We start from the raw sequence: 13,741 nt of genomic DNA, 5'->3' as shown, positions 1-13,741 counted from the left end.
GCAAACATTAATAGGCAGAATGCTCCATGACCTAGACCTCAGAGGAGTTTTCAAAGATATGCCAATGGCAAAGGCTACAGAATTAAAACTGAAGAAATGGGACTACATCAAACAAAAAAGTTTCCTTGTGACAAAAGAAATATGGGCTAAATCTAAAAAACACAGCTCACTGAGTCAAAGAAAATATTTGCACTCAACACATCAGATAAAGGATCGATTTCTAGGATACACAAAGTACTCAAAAGATTAACCCTCCTAAAATCTAAAAAGTACATCAAAAATAGGGGGAGGAAATGAACATCCACATCTCTGAGGAAGACCAACAGATGGCCAACAGGCACATGACAAAATGCTTATTATCATATATTGTTAGGGAAATCAAAATTAATATGACAATGAGGTATCATTTTACACAAGTGACAATGTCACAAATTAAAAATACTGGAAACAATCTGTGGTGGAAAAGGAACTTATACCAACTGCTGATGGACTGTATTGTCTCATTCAATTCCTATGGAAAATAGTATGAAGATTTCTCCATATACTCAGAATTTAGCTGCAACATGGCCCAGAAATTTCACTTTTGTGTCTCCAACTGCAAAACAGAAAAACATTCATTCTAAAGGACATATGCACACCATTATTCATTTCAACCTCAGTACAATAGCTGAAATATGGAATCGATTTAGATGTCCAAAAACCGAGGAGTGGATCATGATAATATGAAATGGAATACTGCATAGCTCTAAAGAATGATACAATCTGTAATTCACTGCATCATGAAAGAAACTGAAAGATATCAGGTTAAATGAAGTAAGCCTGAAAAATATTGGATGATTCCTTTATATGTGATATTTAGAATAACTACAAGAGGAAATTTAATGATTTAAGGGGGGTTGCCTAGAATTCTCTTAGCCTCAGAGCAGAGTGAGAAGGAAAGAAATAGAAGAGAAAGGCAGAATTCTGGGTAGATATGAATTAATGGGAGACAAGAGTCAAGGGCATTCAGGTACAGTGGCGATAGTAAAACAAACAAACAAACAAACAAAACAGAACTAAATATCCAAACCACCAATTTGCAACACTGAAATCATGAGACCAAAACTTGGACATCCGAACTTGAAAAGATGCCAGTTATGATGACATGATCAAGGGTAGCTTGGTGGAGTGGTGGTAAGAGTATAGGACGAACTCGGAATATTCGTAGAGGGAGATGGACACTGGTGGTGGAATTGTTGCTGAAGTATGTCTACTACTCAACTATGAGTAACTTTGTAAATCACAATGCTTTAATCAATTAAAAATTATGCATTCCCCTGTCCATGGATTTAAATACTTACGGCTGGCCATATTTTTCATTTAATACTGCCAAGTTATTGCAGTTGAACTTGTTGGTGTTTCCTCCTGAAACAACATATCTCTATAGAGATTTAGGTTGTTCTTCATCATTCCAGTGTGCCTCAGGTATTTTCCCTAAAAAAGCAAGATTTATGAACTTGATGGTTGTTTGCTAGCATAAAAAATTAATATGACTTGAATGGGCCTGCGCATTTTCAGGTATTGTTGACAATTTGGTAGTAATGTTGAGCACTGTTTTCCTTGTCTAACCATCTTGAAGTGTGCCCAAAGACTGTTCCAGTGACTTTGCTTTCAATCTCATTTTTCATCCCTTTGCCTTGTTTACCTGCCCCTAAAAATGGGTAGATTTTGGAAAATACATACAAAAGGCCAATAATTTCTATCTTCTAGCTTGAGGTGGATAATATGGGAGTAATGTGATTCCTATTTCATATGATTATACTTTTGCTCTCAACCCTAGACTGTAGAATAAAAACTGCATATTGTTAAGTCCTGTTGCTGGAAAGTCTCTTGAATTTGCTCTGATGTTTTTCTATTCTAGAAATACAGCATATAAATTGCTGAGTGGTTCATTGCTACTGTCTATTCTAGCTGGCTTTCTATCTCTGTTGACAAGTTATAGCAATTAAACCAATCCAATTTATTCATTCACTTGCTTAAAATACCTGTACTGTTTCTCTATTACCTTCCACATAAGATTCATTTACATAATAAGTCAATATTCATAACTGATTTTGGGGGGACTTTGTATTTTTTAACTGATGTAACAAATGCCATGTGCCATTTAGGAGTCTAGATTGATATCTTTTAATATGTATGTTATTATGTCATGCCCACTACCAAAGTTCCAATCACCTTCCACTACAATCCATTGGATAAAAAGTATGCTTTATTGTATTTTTCATTATTAAATTTCTTGTATTTTAATTCAATCTAACATTTAATGTGATTGTTAAAAAAAAATGTCAAGAGGGGCCCAGAGAGAGCACAGCGGCGTTTGCCTCGCAAGCAGCAGATCCAGGACCAAAGGTGGTTGGTTTGAATCCCGGTGTCCCATATGGTCCACTGTGTTTGCCAGGAACTATTTCTGAGCAGACAGCCAGGAGTAACCCCTGAGCACTGCCAGGTGTGGCCCAAAAACCAAAAAAAAAATGTCAAGAGTAGGTAAGCTCCTATGCAGGTTCAGGGAATCTAGAAGCCACTCCAGTGATAGCCAGCTAACTGGATTAGACAGCTCAATTCTTGATCCCAGTGGACTTGGGAACTAACAGGGATTCCATTGCAGTTCTGGGAATATAATTCATGTCTTTGTAATGCAAGACATGTGTCCAAGAAACCTGAAAAATACCTGTTGTTTTTCTTTTTCTTTTTTTTTAGTTTAACAGGTGGATTAAAATGCAATCTGAGGGCTGGAGCGATGGCACAAGTGGTAAGGCATCTGCCTTGCGCATGCTAGCCTATGACAGACTGTAGTTCGATCCCCTATTGTCCCATATGGTCCCCCAACCCAGGAGCCATTACTGAGCACATAGCCAAGAGTAAGCCCTGAGCATCACTGGGTGTGGCCCCAAAGCCCCCAAATGCAATCTGAGATCATATGTAGCTAGTAATTTTTCAAGATTGAATTCTTCCAGGTCAGCTGGAGATCCATTTCAATTGTGATCAAGTTTCCAACTGAAGAATTCTAAAGAGGATTCCCCAGCTCCCTTGCTCAGGGATTTTGATGGTAACCATCAGTGGAAAAAATATTCCCAGAAAATAAATAAATCAGAAAATGAAAACAAATTTTCCTCATCCAGAGGAAAACATTTCATCACTAGTTTACCTCTAAATAAACAAGAATGTAGAAATGATTTTCTTTTGTATTTTGATGTGTTTGTATCTGAATCTAGGAATGATTCTCTTGTTCAAGAGAGCAAATGTTGGATAGTGCCCTGAATGATGTGTGTGGTAAAAGAAGAAACTGTTTTACAGAGCATAAAAAAGTGAACGTTGGGACCCCCTGTTTTAGAGGCTACACCAAGGCAGATAAAAATGAGAAATCCTTCACCACTGGAACCAAAGGGGATGATGGTGTAATTTCCAGAGCCTTATATCTAAAAAAGCTCAAGTTCAGAGAGTTCCTTTTAGTTGGGAGTCATAAGCTATCTTGATTTTGGAACATCTGTTTTTCATATTTCACTTTGTTGTAGACATCTCTTACAAAAGAAGAAATGTTAAATCTTGAGCCCTGACTTGAGTGAAACATATCAGATCCCTCTTCTCCTACTTCCTGTCCCCCAAACAATAACATATTTGAAAGCTTCTCTCAATTCTTAGATGCTCCTATTTAGGAAAAGATTACTTATAATCAGCATTGTAAGTCTGTCATGATAAGCTAGGTGTGAGGTTTTAGAAAGTATGTCAGTTCTTGTTATATAACTACCTCTAGGCTAAAATACAATATTAGAACTTTTACTATTATACATTTTATATATATAAGTTATATAAGTTTATATATTATATAATGTATATACATATACTTATATACATATATGTACTTACATAACTTTTACTTACATACATTTAAGTGAAATTCTCAGTACAGTCATAAGGCTCTTTAATAGTTGTGATCATATGATGCAGGAAGGATGGTACAACTTCCATCAGTACAAATTGAGAGGTGGGACACGAGAGGAAACTCCCACAGAACTACCCAAAGGAACTAATATATAATGGGATCTGAATAAGATAAAATTCCAATAGACCAAGTTGTAATTTTTCATCTGTTCAGATTTCAGAAGACGCAAATGATTTATTTTAATTAATAAAATGGTGGATAACGTTCAAGGTTTGTTTTATATATATCCACTACATATCTAGGAGATGAAAATAAAATAATAGTTGCTGGCATAATGCTAAGCTCAATATTGAATTCTTCTGTGTGAGTGTGTGAATGAGGTAGGATGGGGCTGAGTGATATCTAGGATACCGAGGGTCCCAGTGGCTATTCTTAGCCAACTAGGCTGGAAGTTCAATGTAATGATCTGGTTGTTCTACAGTTCTTGCTCTGCATGCTGAGGATTATCCAGGCTACATTGCCCTAAGACATGCAGATTGCACCTAGAGGTGCTGTGGGATTTTGTGGTGCTGCTCATTGAACCTGCAATTGGCACAAGCTAGGCATGTTCCCAAAATGATGGACTGTATCCTGGTTCCAATAATGTATTCTTCAGTGAATAAATCTTACTTTATCTACATTCGACTGATTTCTCTATATTTTCCTGATCCTCTAGTTTCACTTTTTTCTAAATAATCATGATTAATGCAGAATGTTGGTGCTTTTTATAATGACTAATATGTATAAACAAACATAAAATTGGCCAGAGCTAGTATAGAGAGTGAGGAACTTGCTATCATGCTGTTGACCCTGACTTAATCCTCAGCACTACATGTGATCTCCCTACTCTGGCAGGAACAATCTTTAAGTTCAGAACAAGAAATAAGTCCTGAGCACAGAGCCTGAACTAAGCTCTAAGAACTGCCAGTTATGACTCAGAAAACAAACTAACCAAGATTAATATCATTATTTAATACATGGATGTATATTTAGATGTATCTATAGATTTACAGCATCAAAAGTAGATACTGTGATAGTTTACAGATTGTTTGCAGATAATGTATAGATTGAGATGCTTAAAAATTTTGAAAAAAATATTTCAAGGCTGTACAGACAGTAATAGGTTTCCGACCTACATAGTGACTAATAATTCTTCAATTATTTGATCAAAAATACTCCTCTAGGCCTGATTAATTATGTATTTTGGATTTAGGTCCACATCTGATAGTGCTCAGTGGTTTCTTTAAGCTCTGTGTTCAGGGATCCCTCTGGCATGCTCAACAAGGGGGTTCATGGAGTTATGGTTACCCAAATTAGGTCAACTGTGGGCATGGCAAGTGCCCTAGCCACTATACTACCTCTTGGGCTCCAAGGCCATATTATTGAGAAAGCAAACCTATGTTTGTCAGTGAGGGGAAAAGAATTGTTATATAATCTCATTTGACCAGAAAGCCTAGGATCAACCGTGAATTCACAGGACTTTCAAATAGAGACTTTCAAACTTGGTCTTTACAGAAGACACTAATTGGAAGTCTGTTCTCTATTAGATCCCACTCTGAGTTTGCTAAAGACTGAAAACTCAAGATCCTCTCACAAGCCTAGGTAAGTATTTATATTCACATTTCACAAATGGAGACACTGTGTCTTGCATAAATCATAGTGTTAGATGTTAAGGCCATTCTTATTTAGACACTTATTTCACCTTTAGAGTCATAATTGTTTTTTTTTTTTGTTTGTTTGTTTTTGTTTTTTTGGTTTTTGGGCCACACCCGGTAACGCTCAGGGGTTACTCCTGGCTATGTGCTCAGAAGTTGCTCCTGGCTTGGGGGACCATATGGGACACCGGGGGATCGAACCGCGGTCCGTCCAAGGCTAGCGCAGGCAAGACAGGCACCTTACCTTTAGCGCCACCACCCGGCCCCTAGAGTCATAATTGTTTTAAGGGCTTGACAATGGATTTAAAAATATTGGTTAGTGGTAATATGATAATCAACATATATTTTAAGAGTTGAATGTACATAGAAAAGTTCTTTCTTACCACACAATATAGCCCGTGGTAGAGAATTCTTGCTAAACTCAATTAGAAAATATTCCCCTCATGTATTTTTCTTACAGGTGGTTGATTAACCTGATTAACCATTTCAATGATTATATTAAGATTTAATAACTAGGGGCTGGAGAGATATCCTGCAGGTAAAGCATTTGCCTTTCATACAGAAGGACAGTGGTTTGAATCCCAGCATCCCATATGGTGCCCCAAGCCTGACAGGAGTAACTTCTGAGCATAAAGCCAGGAGTGGCCCCTGGGCACGGCCAGGTGTGACCAAAAAAAAAAAAAGATTGAATAACTATTGTATTTTAGTTTAAAATGTTGAAATATAATTAAAGAACACAGCATTCTATTCAGTTAATCACTATGCAACAGATTTCATCATAAGTTATTTGAATGAATGAAAATGAATACTTCAGAAATTCCAATTAATTTGGGCTTTCTTACTAGTGTACTATTATTTTTCTCATTAAATGTTGAAACAAAGAAATTAAATATTATTCACAGAAAAAGAATGCCTTCATCATATTTCTGTTTGAATCAATGTGTAGGTAAAGATTGATTGCCAAGATTCTTGGTTTTAGCAAGAGCCTGATGAATATAATGGAATTAATGAAAAATATCCAGTTACTATTAACCATGAAACTGGCAAAATTTAAGTGCTTCATTCTTGATCTTCTCTCTCTTTGAATGCCTGATCACTTCTAGCTGCTAATTGCTATTCTTGTTTTCACCAACCTTTAAGTAAAATGACTGGATGGACACTAATGTTGGTAACTTATTGGGTTAATTTCTTGAAAAATAGTTGCAATTTCTGATGAAGTGAGCAGAGATAAGAATGAGAATTCATAGTAGAATTTTACCATGCCCAGTGTTCAGGGTTAGGTAACTATTGATGTTGTCCATTTAGGAGCAGATGACATTGGATATAGTAGATGTGCTTTGTAAGATAGAAAACACTGCAGTTCATTTGCAGGCATCCGCATGACAGGGCCTTTGCTGTGTCTGGACTTCTGCTTTTATTTTTTCCCTTTAATCTTTGTGTGATTCTGAGCCAAGAAAATGACCAGAAACCAGTACACCTGCCTTTAGACTTAGGACCTGTGGCCCTCCGCTCATTGCCTTCTTGTCAAAGCCATGTTTGATGCTTTTCCTCTTTACGTCTCACTGTCTTCTTCTGCATTGCTTTGTGCAGTGTCTCTAATTTATGAACACAATCAACATACATTGCAAAGGTTATTGGTGCTAAGAACAATTAATAATCACACAACATAACTCAAACAGACAGTTAACAGAACCCAGATGTAAAACCTTTATAGTTCTAGAACATTCATCTAGGGATTGGCAAACTAAGACCTTGAGCCAAATTCTGGCCAACAGCTGTTTTTGTACACCCAAGAAATGAGAAGGCATTTTTATTTGGTTTTCTTTTAATTTATTTTACATTTTTGGAAGAAAATTGAAGAAATTTCAAAAATAAAAAGAATCTTTTCTTATCTATGAAAATTCTACAAAATTTAAATTATCCCTAACTAGAAGTAATATATTATTGGTATACATCCAGGATTATGTAGGGTGATGTCTATGTCCTCCTTTGTATAATAAAGGAGTTGAGTAGTTTTGACAAAAGACCTGTAGAGCCTAAAAAATTTTAATTTCTGGGACTTTACAGAAAAGATTTGCTAAACCCTGATTTAGTCGCTCATCTGGCATCAACTAGGAGAGCTGCTGGAAATCATTGTGAAGCAGATTTGGGCTATTTCCCCCTTTTAGGCATTTATTTTCCCAAGAAACTTTGCCAGCTTGATTAATTGCATCAGTGGATACTAATACTGGACAATCGAGTTTATATTTTCCTGTGCTGCTGAGCCACTAGGTTGCCTTGTAATGACTGTGTGCCACAAAGCCCGCAAAGGAATAATGAAAGGTAAATAAAGATAGTTATTTAGCTTAATGTGGTTAGTTTTATTTTATTAATTTTTATGCTAGATATACTTGAGTAATGGAATTTTAAATCCATCATGGGTACAGAACAAGGAAAGACAAATAGACATATTTCCTATCCACTTGGAAAATGTGACTAAATAAAGGTCTAGAGAAATTCCCCAATGTTCTTAAAATCACATAGCTACTGAATAGGAAAACCAGGACTAGCAAACAGGTATCCTGACACCTCATTGTATTATCCAGCTTCTTGTTAATAAAACTTCCATATGTGTGACATCATGAAAAGTACTTTTATGGACATCAGACTAGGGCTGTATTTCTTATTCATTCTTTTGAGAAAGCAATGCCAAGACATTTGGCAAATTATTTTAGGTCTACTTTGCCTACTTTCTTCATTAGTAGGTAATTAAATGCCTGACAAAATTTGAGTTTTTAAAATCTCTTTTACTTGAGAGGATGGAATTATCATTAAATAAAGTTCAAAATTAAAATTGAATGAGTTATGGCCACTAGATTCTCAACATTAATCAATAGATCACAGGTGCATACTTCTATTGGTATTTTTATTCTGTAGGCTAATATAAGATGTCCTTAGGAGATGATCAATGATGCCATATGTTTTACTACCAGGGGTTTGAAGTTTGACTTAGAGTAATGACTTTTGACATTAGGAAGCTAAATCTATAACTATACCTTACGGAACTAATGAATTTTTACCATTTTTAATGTGTAGTGCCAATAAAAGACATATGTCTGTGAGGTTGTACCCTAGGCAACTCCAAAAAAATAATATAGCTGTAAGTAGAGAGTTTCAAATTATGCTTCATTTTTGAATCACCTGGAGCACTATTTAAACTTTTTTTTTTTTTTTTTTTTGGTTTTTGGGCCACACCCGGCAGTGCTCAGGGGTTACTCCTGGCTGTCTGCTCAGAAATAGCTCCTGGCAGGCACGGGGGACCATATGGGACACCGGGATTTGAACCAACCACCTTAGGTCCTGGATCTGCTGCTTGCAAGGCAAACACCGCTGTGCTATCTCTCCGGGCCCTATTTAAACTTTTAATATCTTTCTAATATTCCTAATAATATGGTTGAAGGATAGACCAGAGCCGTGATAACTATATCAGAATAATCTCTACGGACGTGACCCAAGCTTCAAAATTTAAAATTTTCAGGTGATTTCAATGTGCAGAACCACTGTTTTAGAAAGCAATGCAAAGCTGTAATATAACCCTAGCTAGTCTTTTTTATATAGAAATCAACTGTAAAATAGAGAACCAAATGGATAACATTAGAGAGAATTAAAGGATTAATGCTCAACATCACAAATGTGTGTTAAATTCAGTGTTAGTGTTTCCTTTCATTGATTTATGGGATTCACACTTGGCAGTTCTACAATGATGATGATGATTCCATGTGGAATTATGAATAAACATCTGATTAGCTTATTAAAACAGAATGTATTTACTTTCATCTTAAGAGCTAAAGCATTTTCTTTCATTTTTGTCCACATAATTTTGTTTCTTAGAGAACAGTGTGTTGAATAGCAAAAATGAATAGATCCTTCAAAGAACGTTGGAGCAGGTAAGGATTTTATTTTTTTATCTCCCTCCTTTCATAAAATATCTACTCATTGGCCAAATGATGTTATATCACGTATATGTGATCAGATCTTACATATATGTGTAGGACAAACTCATATTTCCAGCATCATTCTGGACTCCTTTAAAGTAAGTGATTAAAGCTGATGATAATATAATGCTAATTACTCATGCAAAACACAAAGAAGAGAAAAAGATAAAGAAACAAACTCAGAAAAATTCTCTTTTCCAGGTTGGAATAGTATAGGATTAAGGCATCGTCTTTGCATAGTCAGGAGCACATTCCCTGTGAAGTGTGGCCCAAACTCACTGCCCCCCAAGTCCCACATCCTCCAATTTATCTCTTCTTTCCTCTATCTCTCCATTTCTTCTTTCTTTCTTTCTTTCTTTCTTTCTTTCTTTCTTTCTTTCTTTCTTTCTTTCTTTCTTTCTTTCTTTCTTTCTTTCTTTCTTTCTTTCTTTCTTTCTTTCTTTCTTTCTTTCCTTCCTTCCTTCCTTCCTTCCTTCCTTCCTTCCTTCCTTCCTTCCTTCCTTCCTTCCTTCCTTCCTTCCTTCCTTCCTTTCTTCCTTTCCTTCTTTCCTTCCTTCCTTCCTTCCTTCCTTCCTTCCTTCCTTCCTTCCTTCCTTCCTTCCTTCCTTCCTTCCTTCCTTCCTTCTTTCTTTCTTTCTTTCTTTCTTTCTTTCCTTCCTTCCTTCCTTCCTTCCTTCCTTCCTTCCTTCCTTCCTTTCTTTCTTTCTTTCTTTCTTTCTTTCTTTCTTTCTTTCTTTCTTTCTTTCTTTCTTTCTTTCGTTCTTTCTTTCTTTCTTTCTTTCTTTCTTTCTTTCTTTCTTTCTTTCTTTCTTTCTTTCTTTCTTTCTTTCTTTCTTTCTTTCCTTCCTTCCTTTCTTTCTTTCTTTCCTTCTTTCCTTCCTTCCTTCCTTCCTTCCTTCCTTTCCTTCTTCTTTCTTCCTTCCTTTCTTTCTTCCTTCCTTCCTTTCTTTCTTTCTTTCTTTCTTTCTTTCTTTCTTTCTTTCTTTCTTTCTTTCTTTCTTTCTTTCTTTCTTTCTTTCTTTCTTCCTTCCTTCCTTCCTTCCTTCCTTCCTTCCTTCCTTCCTTCTTTCTTTCTTTCTTTCTTTCTTTCTTTCTTTCTTTCTTTCTTTCTTTCTTTCTTTCTTTCTTTCTTTCTTTCTTTCTTTCTTTCTTTCTTTCTTTCTTTCTTTCTTTCTTTTTTTCCTTCTTTCCTTCTTCCTTCTTTCCTTTCTTCCTTCTTTCCTTTCTTCCTTCTTTCCTTTCTTTCTTCTTCCTTTCAACTAATAAGATCTTTTTTTGCTCTTCTCATAAGTAGAGTAATAATAATTTTGGTCATCTACGTGTATACCAACCTGGGAGAATAAATATTAACTTTGAACCTGGAAACAGGTGGCTGTGCAGACTTTGCAAATAGGGTGAATCAAGTCTAGTCTGGAAATAGAACAAAAAGGAATACTCAATAATACTAATATGAGAGGAGAGAGAGTCCTGCATTGCAGCTGTTCTCCCTAAGCCTACTGAAGATATTTTAAATGAAACAAACTGTTTGTTTTGATGAAACTGTAACATGATGTAGCATGAAATATGAGGAGAGTGCATGTCTTCAAAATTCACATAAATGATGAGAAAATTTAATTTGTATGCTCTCCTTTGGGTGTGACAGTCTCATATTTGGGGTATTTTGAATAGTTACCAATGTGGAACTGTTTTGTGTTTAAACTTCTATTGTGGGGTTAGTTGGCATCTGTGTGAACATTTATTTTTACTTTTTAAAAATATTTATTTATTTATTTGACCATTTTTAAAAATTAAAATCTGCACCATGAGATATACAGTTATAAAGTTGTTAATGGTTGAATTTCAGTCATACAATGTTGCAGCTTTCCAACATGACAAGTTTAGTTTCAAGAATCTTCCTGTGGGGAAAACGATTCTGTTAAAGTATGCAGAGTTTTCTGTTGAAGCTCCCCAACATGACAAGTTTAATTTCTAGAATCTTCCTGTGGAAAGGAAAATTCTATTAAAATAGGCAAAGTTTTCTGAAGATGATAAATCTCATAGGCATGCATACTATTTTTATATTTTTATTAGCTGATTTTGTAGAATATAACAAATATATATATATAGTTTTAGAAGTAAAGTTTTATATCACTACATAAAGAAGTGTCAATCTATTTGTAACTCCTGAAGTCACAGTTTATCACTAAAATGGCCCTGCACTAAGTCTATTCTTTATGCATGCCAAATGAAATAAACAAAGACCCTTTCAATAGCCAATGATACAAGTAAAGTGAAAACCAGGATAAAACAATTTAGGTAGTGGAAATTTTTCTTGAAAACTTTTTTAAATTTGTTTTTGGAGAGGTCATGTCCAAGACAGTTTTCTTAATTGATCTTATTTTAAAAACATTTTAGATAATATGAGGCAAATTTTCCATAGAAAACAAAATATTATTTCCTGGTTCAACATGAGGGTAAATGACTCTCTGACTGTTCCAATGTAGGGAAATTCATGATTAGTATGACTGTTACAACAGAAAATAAATGAAATCTTTCGGAAAGATGCCTCTGATTTTTGAAAAGGCTGGGCACATCTGTTTGCATGAAATTGTTAAATCTTTTGTTGTACAACCTAAATCCTATAAAGGGAATATTGAAGACCTTATATTTGTGCGCAATGCATATGCTGGGTCTTTACCTTTGTTATGAAATAAAATGAATTGAAGTTTAACCTATCAATTTCAGTGTCTAAGTCACATGGAAATTAGAATGCGATTAGCTTACAATCTTATACATATATAAAATGTTTATTATTTCTATGTTCATAGAAGTATATTAATTATGCTTATAGTTTCTCAAATTTGTGCTATTAGAGAATCCTTTTTGAAAATTAATAGCCAATATTTACATATTATATCACCTACATAGAGAATTCTGGATTAGAAATTGCTTCCCTTCAAAATTTTATAGACATGCTGGCATTATATACCAATAGTGCTAAGATGTTCAAACCTGGGGGCTGTTTAAGATGGTTATATTAAATATTATGAGTATACATCTTCCATAGAGATCATGAATCTATGACTATAGGAGAAACAACTGCCTTTGAAAGAGACCCTTCTCAACAAATGATAAAAGGGCCACATCAAGACTGGCAAAAAAGACTGGCAAAAGAGAGATAGTTTGCCTAAAACTCCACCTCTGGTACAGTGACACACAATTGAAAACATTTCACAAATTTGGAATTGCCATGAGTAGCAAAGAGTTTATATCACACAGTAGGCACTTCAATATTTAAGACCCGCTTCAGAGAGAAATATCCCTCCCTCACACATCTGATATTGAAACCTAGTGATCCCTTCATCCAGGAAATTTATAGATCTATACAGAATTGAGGTGCTGCTCTCAAAAGTCTTGTGTGAAAATTCACTCATGCCACAACTTATTGTAAAAGCAACCTTTAAAAAAATTGGTGAAATATATGTGAATAACATTCATTTGATAATGCAAAGATGGGGTTCTAGTGGGTAACATTTTCAGTAATTTTCTTTACCTTTCTAGCATCAGTGGGTATACTACTCATTCTTCCTCACTCTCCTGCTGGCAATCTGATTGGCAAGCATGCTCTTGCCTAGTGCTTTCTTGTTTTCTTCTAAAGAAGATATACAGAATATCAATAGGTATATAAAAATGCTAAATATCACTAGTCATTAGACAAACAAAAATTAAAATCACAATGAGATATCTCAAACATTATTGCCAAACTATTATCAGACTATTATCAAAAGGAGAGAAAGATGTTTTAGCAAGCATGTGAAGAAAAGGGAACTCATACCACGGTGGAAATATATGTTGGTGCAAGCAAAATAGAAAAGTGTAATTCTTCATGTGACTAAAATACATTTAAGATAGGCAATAGCAATTGTACATCTAGAACTTTGAAGAATATGAAAACATTAATTCAAAAGGATACCTGCATCATTATAATCATTGTATTTATGTGCTAACATGTAGAAGAGTGGTTAAAGAAATGCAGCAGTGAGTAAAGTCATCTTGTTATATTTGTGAAGGAAGAAATTAACATACAAGTGCACAATGGGATAGTAGCTGTAATAAAGAGTGAAATCTTTTAGAAAAAATAAATAAATAATATTTTTGAGATAATAAAGCTGGAG

This window comes from Suncus etruscus, chromosome 11 (assembly GCF_024139225.1).
Source record: "Suncus etruscus isolate mSunEtr1 chromosome 11, mSunEtr1.pri.cur, whole genome shotgun sequence".
In the NCBI taxonomy this organism is placed as follows: domain Eukaryota; kingdom Metazoa; phylum Chordata; class Mammalia; order Eulipotyphla; family Soricidae; genus Suncus; species Suncus etruscus.
The sequence above is the reverse complement of the archived record's forward strand: the minus strand, read 5'-3'. Positions refer to the sequence as shown.